A 7,704-nucleotide genomic window follows, 5' to 3' on the forward strand; every position below is an offset into this window, starting at 1 on the left:
TTTAAAGAAAAATGTCTGTGTTAATCACTATAATTGCCTGTGTAGAGAGAAGCTGTTTCTAACACTGGGATGCACAATAATAAAAAATTAAAAGAATTTAAAACATCTATATGCATTATAAAAATGCAATTTAAATCAGCAATCTAAGCTAGGGCTTAGAAAGGGGCATTAGGATATAATATGCTGTATTTTATGCTCTACTACAGATAAATGAAATTTATAAATGTGCTGAAGGTTAAAAATTTTTCTAAAGTACATGGCTATAGACAGTCCTGGAATTATGATAAAGGCTAGTAATTTATCTTAGTTTAAAAAAAATCTTATAAATTCAATATTGCAATTAATTACTGCATGGAAAGAAAGAGCACCAAGTGACTGAACAGGATGTTTTAGCACAGAGTTACAATTAAGTTCTCCTTTCTTTATCTGGTTGTCTCTGTAACACCCAAGGAAATACCACCAGGCAGGGATTAGTGTCACACTCCTGAAGCTGTAGGTAACTTAGATATTCCATAATCCTTCACTCCTAGCAGAGCTCCAGAGGGGCTCAGAGGAACATCTATATATTTAGCACATAATGAGGAGAGAGGCTTTGGGCAAGACAAGTATGTAGGGAGAGGGAATGTTGTAAATTATTCAATGTTTCAAGAATTACGACTGTTCCTAAATGACTGCGCAGTTACACATGCTATATCATTTGTAAAGGGAAGTGATTATGAAACAAAGCAATGCTAAAACAGAATGCTGAAATCAGTTTAAAGAACTCAAGAACTGTTTTCTTTTGACAGGTTTATACCAAAATATTCATAAAATATCTATAAAGATAGATTTTTTAAAACCTAGTGAGACATTTGACCACAGCATTCTGCTACTAACAAACAAGCTAATTAAATAAATGCTAGCTTGGATAGGCTTAAAAATGCTGCAGTATAATAAGCATATCCATGAACTAATCTCTTTCAGAGTGTTGATACTTTGATGTGCTTCTAAGGAGGAAAGCTCAGAATATACATCTGTTTTTCATATGGTAGTTTATGTCAGACCATGTGGCCAAACAATTACAAAATTTTGGCTTGCTAAGGTCTTCATTATATTTTCTCTTACTCTTTATTTTTTCTAAAGCTTCCACTTAAAATTATTTGTAATAAACAGAAGAATCCCCTTCAAACAGCACTAAATTGAGTATGTCTCTACATAACAAAAGTCAAAATCAACATTCCAACTTGAATGTATGTTGTGCATCTCTTTTTTACTGGAAAAGTACATCTTACCTTTATCTTTGCCAATTATGTGCATCATCTTAAACATTATTTTCTCTGAGAATTTCTGCTCCTCATAAAAATGCAAAAATATAGAAAAAAGAAATGGTCACATTGTACTTTCTTAAGGTCATAATATAAATTGTCACTCCTGTTACTATAGAAACAGAGTGGATTTCATCATTCTAATGCATGTGGTGATAATTGTTCTGCTTTCAGCCTATGGATAGGTAGTTAATGGTGCCAGTTGCTGTTAGCACAGACACAGGCTATTGTCATCTAAGCACAAAGCTGCTGTCTCCTGTTCTGTCACTGTGAGCTTTCCTAACCATCAGCAATTCATAGGGGAACATTCAGGCAGAATGAAGAGCTGTTCACAGGCCTCGTTCAGTGGCTGAAACAGAATTCCCTGCAGGAATTATGTTCTCAAACGAAAACCAAATAAATATGACACATCACAGAGTGCTTCTTCAGATTGTCTTGTCACATCATTGCACAAAAACTGTTTTCTGAGCTTATAAAATTTGCATTGCATTGAGAAAATATTCCATTTACATCCTATCTATAGAGCAAGCTTTCACTGGTATAGCCAGATACCACGAGCTTACAACACACATCTCTGTGCAACTGCGTATTTGAACCTTGAGATTATAAACAGATCAGTGGGTACTAAAAAAATGTAAATACTGCAGTTCTAGGGGTTCACAGCTATTCCACAGGTGCTCAAATTTAGGCTCATTTAGAACACAAGTGAAAAGTAAGGCAAAGTGAGGGCAATATGGGATAAGAGAACTGTCCAAATTCCAGCATTGTCCAGTTTCAATCCAAAACTCAGTTGTATCAGTTTTAAAACAGATGGACTCTAAAATGAGCAGATAATGGGTTACTAAAACTATTGTTATCACTTTTACTCAGGTTTGGCTTAAAGCAGGAAAGATTTATTCCCAATTAACATGAATTCTCAGTTCATGTTAATTTGGTGATAATTAATGGAAGTTGTGGGGAATTATCTCCTTATAGGAGATGCAGCTAATGTGTAGTTTAAATATTAATGAGCTTATTCTTATAAGGATAACTGCAATTCTTAATATAGATTAGTCAACATATAGATGTTTTTCTTAAAATTGACATGCTTCAAATCAATAGGGTTACAGGTTACCTATAAAACACTGTTTTCTGTCCTTAGCCTTCCTCACTCAACACCATGAAATACATAAATTGTACACAGGATCGTATTTCCCTCTGACATATGTCTGCGCAATTTGGTTCTGAAACTCCTTCAGAAACCATTACTATGTGAAAAGCAATCGGCTTTTCTTGTCAATTTTCCCAGTCTAAAACTGACAAAAATGCTGTAATGAATTAGAGCAGTGTATAATCAAAAATAGACATTTATAGAAAGTACTACGAAAACTGAATTATGACTGGAATTATACTTGGAAACGTCTGTTTGGAGGTCCCATCTGTGAACACAGAAAATTATAACAGACAAAATGTTGATGGCGGTAAAATTTGTGAATACCTATAATGACATTAGCTGTTACTGGATAGATAAAACCACCAAGCCATACAACTCCTGTACAGATTTTTTATGAATTATTTCTCCTCAGATCCTAAGAATTGTAACATACGGATTCTTACTCATGAGATTTTATGCAGTGTATCCCTGCATGTCTCTGTCTCCTGAGGTTTTCCCAATTCCCCTGGGAATCTTCTCTCTGTTATTCATACATATGTACATACATACCCTACTTATTTTGTATTTAGGTCACATCAGCTATGCGCACACAGCAGCACCAAACAGGTCACCATATGTCCAAAAATTCCACATATATTTGTTATGTATGTGCATTCTGAAATACATTCAATTTACTACATGAGCATATCAATTTACTACAGTGAGCATATACACTTGTTCAGAAAAATGGTAACCACAATTAGAAATTTGGCAATATATCAGCTACACAGTAAACTCAGTCTTTTGAAGAAACATCAGGGTTACTGCATGAGGGCTCCATAGTGCACATATACATACAACTTCCCCACAAATATCAGGCAAATATGATAACCTTGTGTTTTCTGAAGATTTTACTTTTTTGGCAGACAGCCAGGCTGAAAAGATTCTGCTGGAGCCCTATAATCCATATTTGGTAATATCTCGCTTCCTAGCAAGCATATATAAAACTATGTGAGAGAAGAAACAAGGTTCTAATCCTCCCCCCTTTGACAAGAGCCCAGAGGAAAGAAAACCAACAGTGCTCTCTGACAATGAGGCTTGCTACAGAAAGCTGGAAATGGCTGTGACCATGATTCCTGCCCTCCAGGCCCTGGCACACTTTTCCACAGCCTGGCTCATTTGCTCAGGACAGGCATTGAGCTGGGACTTGGAACAGAAACAAAGTGTGACCAATGAAGTTGTGTCGACTATTTTTTTAACAATGTTTCTTTGAGCAAGTATAGTTAAAATAAATAGACCACAATAGGAAGAGAGTAATTAGGCCTATTTCAGCAGCCAACTTGACTCCCATAATACTTTGCTACAGACAATATTACACACTTCACCTTCATTAATGGTACTGCAGAGTATCACAATATACTGTTTTCTAACCTGAACTGAGCAGGAACATACTGTGTGGCAAAAAGACCAATGAAAATTAAGTAAGAACAAATTACATACTGTGGTATGAAGAACAGCAGTACAATTAAAATTTGGAGAGCAATAGTCCAGCAAAAGTGGCATTCTTTTCCTATTCCAAATATCAGGTAGTGAGATCAGAACCTTGTAAGCAAAATTGAAGCATGTAAAAACCTGTCACATTTCAACACAAATCATCTATGCAAGTGCAGCATCTTTTGTGGTGAACAATGAAGCCATACAAGGCTGAATGAACTCAAAGACAAAACAGCTGGAAAAAGTTCACTGCAAAATACATCTACAGCTTATTTGTGAGCTACTTAGATGAGATTGTATCTCTTAGGGAAAGCTGGGGAGAGAATCTTTGTCTCTGATCCAGATTCTTTGAAATTCAGACAGATTTTGCACACAGAATAAAATCAGCTTGTTTTCTTACAGGTGTCTTTTGTATGCAGCTGTTAATTTTCTTGATAGCTTTTGTGCTTTCATTGTATCTCCCTATACTTGGCATGGTGGGCAACACCACAACAAACAGAAATATCCTCACACGTACCAAAATTTAGAGCTCACAGTTCACTTAATAGAAATTTTAAGCACTAGTATGGAATACTTCCAGGCCACACTCCCTTTACAGCTATTAGATAGGGGATTGAGACAGGAAATTACTTATTAACAACATTTTAATGTAGACTGCCCTGTTCAGCAAAGTAAATTTGGTCTGGAAAGAAACCTTTCCCCATCAGCTCTTAAAATTATTCAGGTAATATTCTTCCTGATCAAAAGAGTAACCAATTTCCTCCTGACCACATCCTTCTCTGTTCTGACAATGAATGCCATGAAATAAAAGCCTGTAGGCACATGCTGGAGTAAAAAATATTTTTAGATTTTTAATCCCCTGGCTGGATACAGCCATATTAGATATAGATTACTTTTTATGACTAGAGATAAAATGGAATGAAAATAGGAAAATTGTCACTGAATAAAAAAGAAGTGTGGCAATGAAGGTATATGATGTACTGTAGATAATACAGTATAGAAAAAGCTAATGTATATGTTCATCATATGAGGCAGAACAATGAAGATAGTATTTCTGATGTCTATAATTTTATATTAATAATTTATAAATATATTCTTACTCCAATTCCATGACTGAACCATGCTTGAATTTAAAGAGTTTTATTTTAAAATATTCTCTATACTAAATGAGATTCAAGCCCTGCAACCTCCATTTACATAGTCATGTTTTGGGACATAGAGAAAATATAACTATTTTCCATTTTAAAAAATTCTAAAACCCAGTGATATTTGTACTTAATACACAAAACTTCAGCTCCTTTGGCTATTCTTGCAAAACAAAACAGTCCCATTGTGATGAAGGATTCCAAATACAACTTAGTATTATAAATAGTATGACAAGCTGATCTTTCAACTAGATTTTCACTGTACTGCTACTGTCAACAAGTTGGAGTCTTCCTGTTAAAATTATAAATATGTTGGATTTCCACTGAGGTTTCAGGACATCTTCTTTTTTTTATGGATAACATTTATATTTTCTAGAAATATGTCTGCCTTTAACACAGAAGTACAAATCAAGCAAACCAGTCAATGCTGTCTGTGCAGTTGCCCACCCAAATGCCAAGAGTTAAGTGGGATAATTGTGCAGCTGCAGTGAGCAGTGAAGTGGCTGCTGGGAAGGACTACTGGAAATTGTGGAAATTGTTTGGCTACCCACTGAAAGTTTAGCAGTAGACAGACAGAAAAACATTAAATACTCTGTTTTAAAATATTACCCCAAATTTATCCAATTTATTGCAAGATTCATGTAGCCAATCTTTTCTGTCTGGAGCAGAGTGCATATGGGATGGATTGGGGAAAATGGAGGTGTTCCAAGGAGTGGCTCATAACATTCATGTTACCTTCAATGGAAGTAGCAAGGTTTTCCTGTGAAAATTCTTCTTTGACTATTCCAGAATCCAAATTTACTGAGTTCATCTGGAAGCTTCCTTTCATTTATAAACTTAAATCCTTTTTTTGGTACATCTTAATGACATATATTAAAACCCAAGGGCAAAGAAAAAGGAAAACAATCAAGTCCATATCCTTTGAGCACATTTTTCTACTCTAGTTACATAAATCAGTCATTTATAACAGGAAAAAAAGGGACTAACACCTTCACTTTGACACTTTGAACACAGGAGGAATATCAGGGTACCTAACTAGACAGCCAGTGAGATGGCAAAAGGCCTGCATTTAAAAAGAATTCTCTAAATTTTTTCCCCCCAAAATAGTATAATTTTGTGTGTGATTTGGTCTGGTTTTTTTTTTTTGTGGTTTGTTGTTGTTGTTGTTGTTGTTTGGTGGGTATTTTTTTTTTCAGAAATTTTCTTTTCCCAAAATGGCATGGCAGACATCTGAAACACTAATCAACTGAGAGACTGGAAAAGTTCTTAGTGAACACAGCTCTGGCTAGACTTTTCACAGAATAAACACTGCCACTTAGCAGAGACTGAGTTTAAGGGCTCTGCTCCAAAAATAATGCAGAACTCCAGTTTTACCTATTGCATAGAAGGAAAAAACATTGGAGTTCAACATCTTTTTGCTGATGAAAAAGGATTATTTGGGTTGAAACTCCATATTAAAGTGTAATATTAATTTTTGTGAAGTAAGAGTCATTAAATTACACTGAAGCATCTATTATTGCACAGTGTTTAAACATTTTGAATTCATAGTTCTATTTCTGGATACTTCTTTGTCCCTGTTTGAAATTTTGAAATTGTTCGCAGCTCAAAAAGGAAATTGAAGGCAGCCTTTAAATAATTGTCTCTGCAGATGAAAATTTTGAAGATCTAAGGTGTCAAGAAGAGCACAGTAGCACACAAAGCCAGTTTGATTACAGAGGGTCAGACTAGCCTATATTTCATTAAGTGTTACACATTCTATTAAAAAAAAACAACTTTAAACTCGTGGAAACTTTCAATACATTGCAGTATGTAGAAATGAGAGCATAATCCTTCACCTCTGATATTGAGCTGCCTTTGCAGAATTCCTCTCTCAAAATGTCCTCATAGAAGACTTCATATTCGCTAAAGCAGCCTGTTCACAGAATTCTGCTCTTTTCATCACTCTTTCTAAGAAACAGGTGTCAGCACACTAAAATTACTTCTGTTTCCAATAGTCCCTGCCCAGTTCTAAGCTTGTGATCAATTTTCCAACCTCTGTTATTTTATTTCTTCTCCTATTGGAAGATTATCTTCTACCAATGGGTGTGTAAAGGGAGGGTCATTTGAAAACCTCTCCAGTTATGAGAGACATTGTGCTCAGATTGGACACTGGTGCAAACCTGCAGGAGTCACTAGATGGGCACTGGCTCATTCCAGAGCTGAATTTGGTACTTTGTGTTTACATTAATTGTTTCACCATTTGAAACAAATGTTTATTTAAAGCTGATTGAGGTAAGAGTTGACACAGTGTGCCATTTATATCATCAGTGCCTTTGCCACTTCATCTCAGCAGGTTTTACTTTGAAGAAGCAAAAATAGCTTCATCAGACACTGAAAGAAAATCTTAATGTTCTGGTTAATCAGCAGCAGTCTGTGAAGAAAACAGCAAAGTAATGAAATCTCCACTTCTGAATAATTGTACTTGGGAAAAAGTGAGATTCCAGCATAAATTAATTCTGAGCATCCAGCTCAGTTTTCAGCTAGAATCAATCAGTCAAGTACTGAAACTAAATTCACAGCTCTTCACAGCATACTCTTTTTGGTAGGATGCAGAAAGATTAAAAAAAAATAAAATTAAGGCACTAAATTA

The sequence above is a fragment of the Geospiza fortis genome, unplaced genomic scaffold (genome assembly GCF_000277835.1).
Source record: "Geospiza fortis unplaced genomic scaffold, GeoFor_1.0 scaffold97, whole genome shotgun sequence".
Lineage (NCBI taxonomy): Eukaryota > Metazoa > Chordata > Aves > Passeriformes > Thraupidae > Geospiza > Geospiza fortis.